Consider the following 15,224-nt stretch of genomic DNA (forward strand, 5'->3'; position numbering starts at 1 on the left):
AGCATTTTAAATATTGTGTTAGTCTCTTCTTAGTTTCCTTGTGACGTGTATGTGTATGAGACACAGGGATAATGTTGAATATGAATGTAGATTTAGATGTGACACAAACCAGGATGGATCAAATGAATTATTTTTCCAATATTTTCTATGAAACTGCTCCTTCTTCATTAAACTGGATTTTTTAAAATAAATATAATGGTCGGATTATTATGGTACTATCATTGCTTCTCTTCCCTCCACTCAAAACTCTCTATGGACAACAATATTGGTCAAAGTCTGAGACATAGGCTGGAAAGAATCTGGTGGTAAAGTCAGCTCTGCCAAAGATGTTCTTGGACGGACCATCCAGGTAAAAGGGCATGACAGCATTTTGAGGTGAAGTTGAAAGCTAATGACAGCCTTTGCCTCTATGTAGAGTTGATGTCAGGCTGAGAAATATGATATTACTTCTACAGGGGTCATTTGGAATGTGCTGACAAGAAAAGTGAAGCAAGATTCATGATTCCATTGTGTCCTTAATCAAATGATGGATTGGACATAGGAACCCAACTCCCCAATGTTGTGAAGGTTAACCAGCTACTGCATATCCATCCTTTAGCCTTTGAAACATGCATGCAGAAGTTCCTGACGAGGCAAGGCAACGACTTTTAATTCACCTGCATGCTTGGTGTTCTTCTGGGGTCATGTACACTGGGTGTTTCACAATGCAAGAGGACACAAGAAAAATCCTCTGTTAGGCTTACTATAACAAATTCCAAATTGAGATTGTAACGGGCTGGAGGGGCTCCATTCTAAAGTCACAGAAGGTTTTAGAGATAGATAGAACCTATGAACCTGTGCAGAAAATACATTTTTGTAGACTTTTGTTAACTAAAATCTTTGCAGATTATCATTCTTGTGGTCAAAAATCACTAACAGTGCGCGATGGTGCTTATTATTACGATAATTATTGAATAATTTATTTATTTTTCTTTACCCACTACTTCTGCTGTTGCGGGTTGCTGGGTGCTGGAGCCTATCCCAACCGACTGGGTGCTTGAGGAGAGGTTACACGCCAGTGCACCGCACTAATAGCACAAATATACACACTCACATCTACAGGCAATGTGGGACCAGACAATTAACCTGAAAAGCAAGTTTTTGGAGGTGAGAGGAAGCCGGAGAACTCAGGAATTGCCTTGCTGTGCAGCAACGCTACCCACGTGCCCCCGTGCCGCCCTTGCTATAATTATATGTATTCTATAATTATTATTACTATAAATATTATTATTATTGGTGTTATTGTTTTATTGCTGTTATGTGATTTTTTTTATTATAGTACGGTTGTGCATGTGTTGTGTCTTTGGGAGGGGTTCTGCTGATTGTCTAAGGTGATCCATATGCACTGCCCTACCTGCTGACTGTTCAGACAGAGATTAAGGAGAGAGCGAACATTCTGAAAGCAGACTGCCATAGATCAAGCACATGCAGGGATGTAGCTGAGAAATGTACACTTGTGACCCCAGAAAATGAAAGGGCAAACCATTTTTCATTTTCAAATGATAATATATTGATCCAGAACCCAACATGAAAAGAAACACCTTCTATTTCAATTTTGTTTTTTTGTATTTTCAAGCAAAATATCAAATCAGTTTTCATATGTGATATTCAGTTCTGAAGTAAAAATGAAATCACGTCTTAGAAAAAATGCACTACAAACTCATTGTTGGTATGAAGATACGTATAGGTGGACTGCTGATCAATCCTGTCACTTTTTGACAGGCTACTAAAAGTGTGTGTGTGAATTTAACCCAGGGTGGCACGGTGGTACAGAAGGTAGTGGGTCGCTTCAAAGCTAGAAGGTTCTGGGTTTGATTCCCTTTTGAACAAAAGTTGATATGTTCTCCCTGTGTTTGCGTGGGTTCTCTCTGGGTTCTCTGGCTTCCCCCCACCTCCAGAAACACACAGGATTGGTCACAGGAGTGTGAGTGTGTGTTTGTTTGTCTTTTGTGTGGCTTCGCAGTGCACCGGCGTCGTGCTCAGAGTGTACCCCACCTCTTGCCCGTAAGTCAGCTAGGATAGGCTCCAGCACCCCCATGACCCATAAAAGCAGAATCAAGGTTAATGAATGAATGTAACCCAAACTTTTGAAAGTTGTGTCCATCTGTTTGTTTTGCTCTCAGGAAGTTGTTTTTCAGAATTTTTAGAATAAATTAAATTAAAGATTAAATCTACTTTATTCGTCCACACGTGGGGAAATTATCTTTACACTCTTCACTCTTTTTGCATGTGGTTACAGTCTTTTGTTAGTCATGCATACACACATAGTTTTTAGAATACAGGCCCCTGAACACAACACATTGGGGGCCTGTATGATGATTTGAAAGTGTGACTAAGACATGAATGTCTCACAAAATTTGAGCTTAATGTGACACATTTTTGCAGAATGCAAAACTGTATATCAAAAAGACGAATCCTGGAACAAGTACAAGAAAACATAAAATGTTAATTTAAATCATAATATAGGTGAGAAAAATGAACTAGAAATGCCTTTAATTTACCATGTCATTGTCATGTTTGCTCATAGTGTGTTTAGAATGAACATAAGCTTTATTACAGCAATGGTATCTTTACAACTTTTATAGTTAGTTGACCTCTAAACTTGAAGCTACTAGCCAATGAATTAAGAGGAAATGTTCAGCATAGAAGTAAATAACTTAGGCTTGCTCTCCTCTATTTCCTCCCCATGTGTCACGTAGTATCCAGTGTACAAATGAGAGGCTGTATTGATTATCTTCTCCAAAGATGAACTAAAGCTTGTTGCTGGAGCCAGAATGTTGGCAGCTGTTCATTCACAAAGACTTTCAGGTCAGTGTACATCAGAAGTAAAGGACCTCATTAATAGACTGAGTCAGTGGCCAGAGTCTGAGGATATGTTGACACAGATAAATGGTCTCCTTGATGCAGCCTCACCCTCATTACTATGCACCAAAAGAAGACACATTTCCAACACTAATAGCACATTAAATGTGTAAACTGCTGAAGGAACACAAAGGGACCAGACAGACTTGGCTAATTTTTATTTAGATAATCCTCAGTGATTAACCTCCTATATCGCAGACAGTCAGAACTACCAGAAAGTTGTTTAGAGGTTAATAAAGTGTGTGCTAAAGCTCTACTTTTTGTCTCTCAAGTAGCAATGCGAGGATCATGGTCTGTAATATCTGCAGGGAGTTTAATTTAGCGTGCACAGCAGACAGCATTTCATATCTTTTATCTGACATTATCCTAGCTCCACAATACTTGTTGCCATAGCAGCAAGTCCCCACATACCATTTTTGTCATTGTGGTGATGAGCCATAACATTTAAGTATATAAGTCCATCAGTACAGGAGCATGATGCAATTATTCCCTGTCATATTATCACGCTACAGCTAATGTTTGGGTAATTCAAGAAATTATGCAAAATAGTGAAAATTAAGGTTTTCACACTGGAAATTTCTGAGGTTGATTTGAAGTGATTTTTATTGAAGTATAATGGTTAGTCAAAGTCACATTTGACATATGATAAATATAACGAAAAAATGAGTTGAACTAAATTGATTAAAAAAGATGTCAAACAAAAATGTTTAGTTATGTGTGATGACTGTAGTTCCAAAGTTCACTCCAAAAGGTAAAGTTGTTTTTTCATATTTTTCTGACACAAGTCCAAAAGAGTTTGAGTTCAATTCATGATTACTAAGAAGAAGGAAAAAGATTGAAAAATCAAAAATTTTCAGATTTGTATCTAAATTAATATTTCCATACATCAGGCCAGTAAAATCCTGGAAGTCAAGAGAAGCTCAGAAAGAGAAATACACTTATCTACTGGATTATTCCTGCTGCTGACACAGACGTGTTTCACTGGGATCCAACAACTGTAATGCAGATTTCACAGTTTGATGTGATCTGAGGTTCTAGCTGGTATCTCCTGACTGAGATGCCTTTTTTTTGTGTATTAAAAGTCTATACATGTTATTGCAACAATCTTGTCTGTCTGACAAAGATCCCACAAGCCACAACTGTCTTGTTTTTGTGTTGGGTGCAAAATGAGGACCATGACAATTTTCCCTTTGCATCAAAAACAACAGAAAAAAACACTGTTATGTGCCATGTTTGAGTTAATTTGGCTTATGTGATATTGCATATCCTGCAATGTTCACAATGCAATGCTGATGCTGAAACATCATATCTTGCAGCCCTATTGAAATATGCTGAAAAAGATATATGTCCCAAAGATAAATTACAACTTTTCTGACATAACTCAGGAGGGACAAAAAAAACATTCAGGCTCTGTATTGGCTGCTGTGAAGTTATAGCTCCCCAATTTAACAGCCAAAATGTGTTAAGTGTTAAATTAAACAGCAAAGTTGAACATAAATAGAAATGTCTCAGTGTTTATTTCAGTATTGTGTACAAATATTGTAAATTGTCAGCAATGATCCGAGTAAATAACTCCTAAAGCTCCCCATCTTGTGAACCAGCCCGCGGTGCCTTTCCCAATTTACCCTCGCTAGCAGCATACATGCCAGCTTGGCTGGCAGCTTTGCACTTCACTTTGATTTGTGAATGTGAAATTTATCGAGGATCAATATGCTATTTTGAATCATACCCAAATGGGCATTTTGTAATATTACAGGCGAGAAACAAGCTGTCTGCTCAATATTACGCCTTTCATTGTATTCCTAGTATTTCCATGCCAAACTCTTATCCAACTTCAGTTCTTTAAGTTAAAGAAATAAGACTTCTGCTCTTTTTCACTCTTCATGACAACACACTCTGCTTGCATGAAAGTAGATTGAATGTTTTAAGTGAAAATCTGATGTTAAGATCACTCTGAAGGTTTCAATGTCTTGCTTTAGATTGCTTCCATGTTACTCACAGAGTTCTTTGTACCTAACTTTCTCCTTCTGTAACCTGCTCCCATATTCTGCCATCCTGTTGGCTCTGCTCTACTGCTCCTTTGTATCCCTCCCATCTTCTTTTCCACTCTCCTCTGCCTATCTGTTGATGGCAGTTTTGAGTTTCAGTGGTTTTATCCAAGACGACACTTGCCATTGATTATTTTTCTCCTTGTTGTCATTCACTTGCCATCTTGCCATGGTTCTCATTATAATATACACATATCAGTGGCTCAATGAGGCCACACTATTTCTACTGAGATCCATTAATGTACAGCATATGCTAAGTGGGTTTCAAGTCATTCTAATTGGCTAGTGGGTGTCATGAGTCGGTTCACATTTGCACTTCTGAGCTTGATTGACACGTGGCATGGGGGAGTAGTCATATCCCAGGTGAAGAGGCAGCATGTCCTGGCCACTTTTTAATCATGTTCTGCAGGCTGGGGCTGATAAGAGATGTAAGGGTGATTATGGTTCAAGGAGGACGTCCTTGCCCAGGGGCCTTGGGATTATGACTCTTCGCAGGATTCTGACTGGGAGAATGAATACATCAGTATTCAGAAGGTAGCCTCCTCAGGGGCTGCAGAGTTACTGGAGAGATTTGGAAAGAAGAACAGAGACTCAAACTGAAATGGAACACTCTAGCATTGAGTGTAATCTGTGAGCTCATTCCAGTCTGATGAGCACAGCACATGACAGCGTGGATGTTAATAGCATTTTAGATATGATGAGCTTGGAAGACCAATCTGTTCTCACTTTATTTTCAATATGTGTATTGAATAGATGAGATTCAAGGTGATGCTCAAGGATGTCTGTGCGCCCTACTCTCAGATTTCCAAGAAAGAGGGTGAGATTCCGCTACCGTTGACAGTAGGATTAACACAAACTTGCAAACTTGTATTCTTGCTGTTTGTAGTGGAAAACAAGTAGATAGTGGACTCAACCTCAGGCCCCTGTGAGTCTTATCTAACAGACTGACTGTATGCTTGGAGTGCAAATGCAAACAGGCTATGTCTGAGAAAAAGGTGTTATTGTACAGTTTTTCATGGTTGCTATTTGTAATGGCATAGCCAGGGTGTGAAATTCCACAAATTTCCCCACTGTGTCACAAATTTCCCCACTGTGGGACAATAAAGGTCTATTATTATTATTATTATTAAAATAATGATGAAATGGTTGAAATCACTGATTTATGAGGCTGAAAGGACAGGTAATCAGGATATGACCGTGGCTTCACAAATGCAATGGCTGTCTGATCCATTCATTTATGTGTAAAAGTGTTTTTGCAATTATTTCGCAGTAATGGTACCATCAGACTATTTATATGTCTCTTTTACATTTTATTAAAAAGTATCTGTTTCATAAAACTTTTTTTTTCTTCAGTATATAAAAATAATGTCTTTCATTCAACTAAATGATTGCAAAAACATATTTAATGTTCAAACCCTAATGACCACAAATATATCATGTGGGAATGAATTAGTATTTATGTTCCAAACACACATGTTAAGACACCATTAATGCCGAAGGGCATAATGGTGATAAAGTCTTGTAAGCTTCTATCCAGACACCTTTTTCATAGATATACCTGCATTTCCAGCCAGAAGTCAATGCCAGAGAACATTTGTAGTTAGAGTACGGTTACTGCAATCCAGACTCACATAATTTCCCGCTGAAAACGGGTGGCGCAACTGAAGTCCCCTATATCGTGATAGACTGCAAAATAACAAGTGTAGGTAATTTTGATTGCAATTGTAATTCTAATGATCTTTTTGGACACAAAACAAGAAAAGAAAACAAATTCAGCCCATTTGAGTACTACAGGTCCTTTCTTGACTGTTTTCAGTTGAATGCAGACTAAAAAGGACTTTAAGTCATTTCTGTTACATGAAGAATAGTGTGGTGTTGTTAAAGTGATTCTCATGTATCCTTGTCTGCCAGTAGCTAATCAGGCTCTTATTCTTGTCGTTAGTCTTGCTGTGTTATGGTGAAAACGTTATGGTGGTAAATACTGGTGGCCAATAACTGACAATGATACTTTCTTTTTGTGCTGCATGAGAGTCATTAACAGCCATTTTCTGGAAATGTGTAGCACAGAACCTAATTTTTTAATCAAGTTTGGGGAAAGTTTAGGCCTGCATTGGTTCTTAAAATACAGATCTCCAACTGATTCAAAATGTGTTTTAGACAGATTTTGCACAGTTACACTTTACTAACCCTACAACCCAATAACTTTTTTAATAATGTCCAAGTTATATTGACAGTTTAGACCAAAATGATTGAAGTTTAAAGTTTAGAACTACCAATATAAGCTTTTGGTACCTTTAGTAAGTTTGTACTGTAACTCCTATAGAAAATAAATCATCCCTCCTTCTGTTTACTGTTGTTGATCTGAGAGTGTCATGTTTTAAGACTCATGCTCTTCATTGACATAACAACTTCTAAATTAATCAATAATGAAAGTCTATCACTTTCAGACAGGAGTAAATTACATTTGTGATTTATTCAAGAAAAACAATGCTCTTCATTTAATCTCTTGTGATGTCCCACATATTAAAGACCCATGACACGCATTGATGATTAATTCATTTTAAATTACTCAACAAACATCACTCAACTAGGTGTACAACACAGTTTCATCTAAAGGGAGAGGGCCCAGCTGGCCCATTAAACCAGGTTCCATCTCCTTAGTATTTAAATCTAACTCATTAAGGGTTTGGATTTTTTAAGTTGTTTATGCTTAACGTCACACAGTAATGTTTACTTCTGAGGATTAAACCAAGATGAATTATTAACATTCATTAACTGTTTGACAAAAGATTCTCATGGATTGGTTTTCTAAACAAAACAATGCTTAAAGTAAATTGTGTAAGTCCCAGAATTTGGTGTAGATCAGGGGTGTCAAACTCATTTTCACCGAGGGCCACATCAGCATAACGGCTTTGCTGAAAGGGCCAGATGTAACTCATAAATGTAACTAAATGTAACTCAATGTTATGTAAAATAAATGTAAGTACTCCTTAATGTTACAAGTTACAAACATTACAGTTACACAGAAAAAAATATATTTACTTGTTTCCCTGGTATAACATAAATCATTTTAATTTGTCAGGTTATGAATCCCACAGAACTCCATCAATCCAGGATCAAACTATCCAAGTGAATGAAGAAAAATAACATTAAACACAAGTTAGGACATGAAATTTGTTCAAAATGTTTTTGTTAAAGTTCAAAATAGCTTAATTACTGCATTGTGAGAAATGTAGTTTTGGCCAAAGCAAACTGTTGACCTATTTATTTTAAGACACTGAGCTTTTATGCTCTCGAGGGCCACACAAAATGAAGTGGCGGGCCACATTTGGCCCCCAGGCCTTGAGTTTGACTCATGTGGTTTAGATCTTTGGTCCAATCTGATGCCTGTCACGTTAAAATTGTAACAGGCTTGAGTATTGTAGCATCCAGTGTAAAACTATACAGTATATGACTAGTTTGTGAACCCAGTTGGGCCTCAGAGTACAACTACATTTTTTAATGCAAATTATATTCAACATTCAACATGAAGACACAACAGTTATGATGGTGGGTAGAGGGGAAAAATAGTCCACTTGTGTAAAAAAGCAGAGAAAGAGAAATGCACTAATGGCCAAAAAGGAAGTGCTTATAACCAAATCAGCTGACATAAAGCACTCCGACATAGCACTATGTACAAAAGTGAGGCATAGCGAAAGAGGGAAGATTTTTCAGAAAAAATATATAAATGTCAGACAAAGGAACCATCTTTCTTCTTTCCAAGTTATTTTGCATTTCCAATCAAAATCCAATCAATGGCCATGACTGCCTGAAAAAAGAGTTCTTGCATCTCAGTAGGACCCTCCTGGCTAAATATAGGATATAAAAACAACAACAGACAAGTGCAAAAAAAATCTTTAACTGAACTTGGAAGATACCGATTAAAAAAAAAATAAATAAAAATAAATAAATATATATATATATATATACTGTATATATATATATATATATATATATATATATATATATATATATATATACTGTATATATATATATATATATATATATATATATATATACACTGTGTATATATATATATATATATATGTATGTATGTATATAACACACACACACACACACACACACACACACACACACACACACACACACATACACACACACACACACACACACACACACACACACACACACACACACACACACACACACACACACACACACACACACACACACACACATACACACACACACATCTAGAAAAGGCAGTCATATATTAATGACTTTCCTGTTCTTGAAATGCTTTCCCGCACCTCCAATGTGTCACTATCGTAACACAGCAGCACACTGCAATAAAAACTATTATATTAATATGTTAAAATTCTGTGTCCATACACCTTCTAAAAAATATTTTTAGAACTTTGTTATGAAGGGTTTACAATTAAATCACTTGAAATCAATTTTTAAAATTTCAAAGTTTATTTTCCAAGACTCATCCAAATTTAAATGTTTTTTTTTTTTTTTTGGAAAATGAATTACAGTGATCTCAAAGATCTTTTAGAGTAAATGTGATCTGCTGTGAGGGCTCAATAATTTTACATATGTGGAACTTTATTGAGTTGACGAGTTTTTTTTTTTTTCTGTAAGAATCATATCTCCTTCACTTTTCTTTCTTTTAACCACATTTAATTTCTAGTGCATTTCTGGCATCACAGCTACACTGGTTTGGACAGAATTTCACAATCTGTGTCATTTTTTTTCATCTAGCTTTCACAGTTAGATTTTTTTCAAAACTGTTCTTTATATTTTGTGTAAAGAACATTTAAATAACATTTTCTCCATCAGAACATCTGCCTTTACCACCACTGTCTGGAAACCACATAGATTTTAATGATATCTTGCCCTTAGAGGCTACTTGTAATTCATCACTTTGGAATAAACAAATAAAATTTGATTTAATTATATTCACCGATCTAATCATGGTGCTCGATTTGTCAGAAAAGCTGCACCATGTTTGTTATAAGCTGATGGAAACTCCTGTCCTTCATAGTAAGTCATTTGTAAAGTGGGCAGCTGCCGGGTGCTTCCTTAACTTGATTATATGTGTGTTTAGAAAGATGCCATGTTTCGACAGATGAGAAGTCTTCCTCTTGTAAGTTGTACCACTTCCAATCACAGCATGGCCATTTCACATTCGCATCTGCTTTTAGTGATACTCAGCCTTAATAACTGCCTGGTATTACCGTTGCTGTTGCTAGGACCCACAGGAAACACCTGCTCCACCTCCTGCAGAATTTCCTTCCACAGCTATATTTCATTATTTCACTCCTTAGTTTGAAGAAGGTGACGCAATCTGCTCTTCTGAGCACCAGCATTAGGATGAATTCTGGGTAGTGGAAGAGAAATTAGATAGATAGCATTGAAGAAGATGCTCTCATAGGTTCCATATAGCTGCTAGGCCTGGTTTCACACAGACTGGGCTGCTTTCCTCAGATCTTATTTTGCTACTATTACGATTGTAATTAGCTTAATGAGTTAAGCTGGGAGGAAAAAAAAGTGTTTAAAGCTGACAAGTTTGTTGCAGATAATTATTGTACCATCCTTTCCTGTACTAGCATTATCTGCTGAAGGGCAGAGATTGGAATCAGAGGATTGGCAGCCTGTCTGCTGGTGAAGAGAAAGAGAAGGCTGTGGGCATAGAACCTGATGTATTGTGCTTGTGAGATAGTTGCAGTCACTGCTGCGAGGGTTGCTATACCAGATGATTGCTTCCATGCAGGTATTGGACAGGAGCTGTACAATTTTAATGTCAATGCATGAACACCAGCAAAGCCTCAGATTGGTTTTCTTGTCTTATATTAAGCATCTTATTTGAAGCATGGCAGATTGTTGTCAAGATGCATATTGTCCCCGTTAGGACAGTTCAACCTATGATTGTAGGTCACATGACTCATGTTTTCAGGACCCAAATTACCATTTATGTGCAGTGAGGTGAACAAATTCCTGTTTACGGAAAGAAAGACCTCTTATATGAGGTCAACATTGGTTTATTTATGGTAACAGAATTTGTTTCAGGAAAGGAAAATCTTTAATAAGCTTTTTAAATGCAAGACAATTTGACAAAGCAGAAAAACCGGTTGAAGCAAATCTATTAATGAAAGGCCAAGCCCTTAGTCTAGCTTCAACTACTCTTTCCCATAACATCCTTGTATGGCTTATTAGCTTTATTCCTCTGTAGTTGCCACAACTCTGCACATTTCCCTTGTTCTTAAAAATGTTCACCAGCACACTTATCAACTCTATTCCTCAGGCATCTTCTCACTATCTTAGATCCTGTTGAACAACCCAGTCAGAAACTCTACTGCCACCTCTCCTAGACACTTTCTTACCTCCACAGGTATATCATCAGGACCGACTGCCTTTCCACTCTTCATCCTCTTCAACGCCCTCCTCACTTCATCTTGACTAATCTTTGCTACTTCCTGGACCACAAAAGCCACCTCTTCTAGTGCATGTCCTTCCCATCTCTGTTTCTCTGTCTTGCCAACCTGCATAGATCAGTCTTTCCCTCATTACTGTCCAACTTAGCATACCAGTCATCATAAGCTCCTTGTTTGGCCTTTGCTACCTCTACTTTCACCTTACACTGCATCTCCCTGTACTCCTGTCTACTCTCCTCAGTCCTCTCAGTGTCCCACTTCTTCCTAGCTTAACTCTTTCTCTGTATACACTCCTGTACCTCCTCATTCCACCACCAAGTCTCCTTATGTACTTTCCTTACAGATGGCACACCAAGTACTCTCATACCTGTCTTCCTGATCACATTAGCTGTAGTTGTCCAGTCATTTGGAAGCACCTCCTGACCACCCAGAGCCTGTCTGAACTCCTTTCTAAAAGTCATGCAACACTCTTCCCTTTTCAGCTTCCAACATTTTGTCCTCTGCTCTGCCTTTCTTCATCTTCCTCACCACCAGTCATCCTACACACCACCATCCTTTGCTGTTTGGCTACACTCTCACCTACCACTACTTTGTAGTCACTGATCTCCTTCAGTTTACACCGTCTACACAAGATGTAGTCTACCTGTGTGCTCCTACATCAACTCGTATAGGTCACCCTATGGTTCCTGCCTCTTCTGAAGGAAAGTATTCACTTTAGCCATTTCCATCCTTTTTGCAAAGTCAACTACCATCTGTCCTTCTGCGTTCCTCTCCTGGATACCAAACCTGCCCATCACCTCCTCATCACATCTGTTTCCTGCACTGACATGTCCATTTAAGTCTGCACCTATGACAACTCTCTCACTTGTAGGTATGCTCTGCATCACTTCATCAAAGTTCAACCAGATTTTCTCCTTCTCCTCCAGATCACATCCTACCTGTGGAGCATACCCACTAACAACATTGAACATCACACCTTCTATTTCTAGCTTCAGACTCATCACTCTATCCGACACTCTTTTTACCTCCAGGCCATTCCTAACAAACGCCTCCTTATTCCTAACTCCTAATCCATTTCTCTTACCATCTACACCATGATTAGAACAACTTGAACCCTGCTACTAAACTTCTGGCTTTGTTACTTTTCCACCTGGTCTCCTGGACACACAGTATGCCTACCATCCTCCTCTGCATCCTGTCAATCAGCTCTCTAACTTTTCCTGTCATAGTTCCAACATTCAACATCCCTACTCTCAGTTCTATACTCCTGGTGTTCCTCTTCTCTCTCCTCCTATGAACACACTTTCCTCCTCTCATTCTTCAACCAACAGTAGTCCAATTTCCACAGATGTAAATAATAGATTTGATTTGCATGTTTACTTTGGCAAAAGTTTTATGTTGGATGCCCTTCCTGACACAACCCTCTGTATTTATCTGAGCTTGGGACTGGCACAAAAAGACACTGGATTGTGCCCTCTTGCGGCTACATTACTTGAAGATAATGTGGGATAATAATATTATTCAGTCAAGGTTGCTAGTTCTCTTTTTTATTGAACTTTTAATAAAGTGTTAACTTTTCTACAAGCCAATAAACTTGTAAGGAAAAATGCAGCATTTTAACAGAGACAGTGTTGTTTTACAAGAGAATAATTAACAGACTGAATTAGATTTATATCTGAATAAAGACATGGGCCATGCAGGGAGGTAAAGATATAACGTAGTGCTTAAAAAATTGAATGTGAAGTTTACGCTATAGTAACAGTAGTTGATGGGAGTAACTAAAATGTAAATTCATCTTTAAATTTGTTTCACTGCAGTAAATGTTGTTGCATTTATTAACAGTCTCCATATATCACTGTTTCAAATCCCCTAGGTACAGAAACATTTTTCAACCATTGGATTGTTAATGTGTATCCATGGCAACAAGTGTTATTGGTTCCTCTACAAAATTGAATGATTGAAAGGTTAGGACTAATTTATTTGGGTTTTTTTAATTATCTGTTTGAATGAAAATCTTTTATAGTTAAAACAATTACTTTTTTCATATGATGTTGTTTGCTGGTGATCCAATGGAAGCTGCAATTATACATTATTTATCAATCAAGGCGTTTGTGTCAGATATCAGTAGATTATGAGATTACATATTGTCAAGTGTTGCTTGGAGGTTCTTTTTGCTCTGACTGTAATGCTTCTTAAAGGTAAAGCCTCATTTTTAATTACTGGCTTTTCATCACACTATCGACTTTTATTAATAATGCCATAATGAATCACTTGCGATTATGATTGCCTGCCAGCCTTGAGGGAGTCATACTGTGTTTTTAAGAGGGGGTCTGGTCGAATTGTGCGAGAACGCAGAGAACAATTAATGAGACCAGAGGGCATTATGGGCCATGTGCACTGGACAGTTGGACTCCAGAGATTTAGACTTGTCACCCACAGACATTTAAGAATGCCCCCTGAGTCATCGGAACACTTCGTCATGAGTTAATCGACTCATGCAGGTGTTCATGCACTATTTAGAGCATTTTAAATTCACTACATGTGATGAATTCACCTTGAAAAAAATGGAAAAAGGGTGATGCTTGTCAGAAGGATATATGGTTCTTTATTCGTCAGGTTCAGGGTATAGATTCTCCTCCAAAAATAGAAAATCATGTACAAGTTAATGTTCCCATAATTTTATTCAGATGGCAAACCTTAACTGTTAGGCTTTTCTATTTTAGATATATTACATCCTTTTTGATGTTAATAAATATATCTCACTAAAGTAGTATTAATAATAGGAGTTGTATATAGGATATGCCAAAAAATATTTTTAATTTTAGAAAAAATTAAATTGAAAAACATGTTCAGGTCGATTATCGACTTTGTTGTCGTATTCCTGTTAAATATGATTGTTATGTTGAAGTGATATTGATTTAAAATCATTAAAGTAAGAGAAGAGAAGTTTCTGCCTCTGCCTACCCATGAAGTTCATCATTGGTACCGAAATAACTGTGGGGTTAATTCTGCTTCCAGTACAAGAACATGTAATTGGTTTATAAAGCTTGGACACGTAGTTTTGGTTTGAGATGAGTAAATTTGCAATGAGACAACACTTAAATCCTTATTCTATATTGGTGGAAGCAAGTCTGTTCTTCTATTTCTTCTTTTCCTTTCAGCTTGTCTTTTGCATCCTCTTCATTAACACTATCTGCCCTTATGTCTTTTCCTCACTGCATTTCCTTCACCTTGTCTTTAGTTTCCTCTTGCCCACTTGCCTGGTACCCAGCGCCCTTTTACCAGTATACTCAGATCTCTCCTCTGGACATGTCGAAACATCAAAGTCTGCTCTTTCTAACTTTGTCTCCAAAACATCTCACCTTGCCTGTTCCTCTGATGAACTCATGTGTGATCCTAACCAACTTGGTCATCACCACTGCAAACAGGGAGGGGCTCAGAGCTGATCCCTGATGCAGTCCCACTTCTACCTTGAACTCCTTTGTCACACCTGTAGCACACCGCACCGCTGTTCTGCTGCCCTCTTACATGCCCTATACTATTCTACCGTACTTCTCTGCCACTCCACAGTTACTCATGCAGCACCACAGTTCCTCTCTTGGTACCCTGTCATAGGCTTTCTCTAGATCTACAAAGGCACCATGTAGCTCCTCCTTACCTTTGCTGTACTCATCCACCAACATCCATAATCCAAATAATACATCTGTGGTACTCTTCCTAGACATGAAACCATATTGTTGCTCACAAATACTCAATTCTGTCCTGAATCTAGCTCCTACTACTCATTTCCATGACTTCATTGTGTGACTCATCTGCTTTATTCCTCTTTTGTTCCCAA

At 37.7% G+C, this 15,224-nt stretch overlaps 1 protein-coding gene across 1 annotated transcript in view; it reads left to right on the forward strand.

Annotated features, from left to right (window-relative positions):
• Positions 1 to 15,224, forward strand: part of grik4 (glutamate receptor, ionotropic, kainate 4) — a 298,309-nt gene that overhangs the window by 6,826 nt on the left and 276,259 nt on the right. The window lies entirely within an intron of this gene.

The sequence above is a fragment of the Antennarius striatus genome, chromosome 6 (assembly GCF_040054535.1).
Source record: "Antennarius striatus isolate MH-2024 chromosome 6, ASM4005453v1, whole genome shotgun sequence".
NCBI classification, from domain to species: domain Eukaryota; kingdom Metazoa; phylum Chordata; class Actinopteri; order Lophiiformes; family Antennariidae; genus Antennarius; species Antennarius striatus.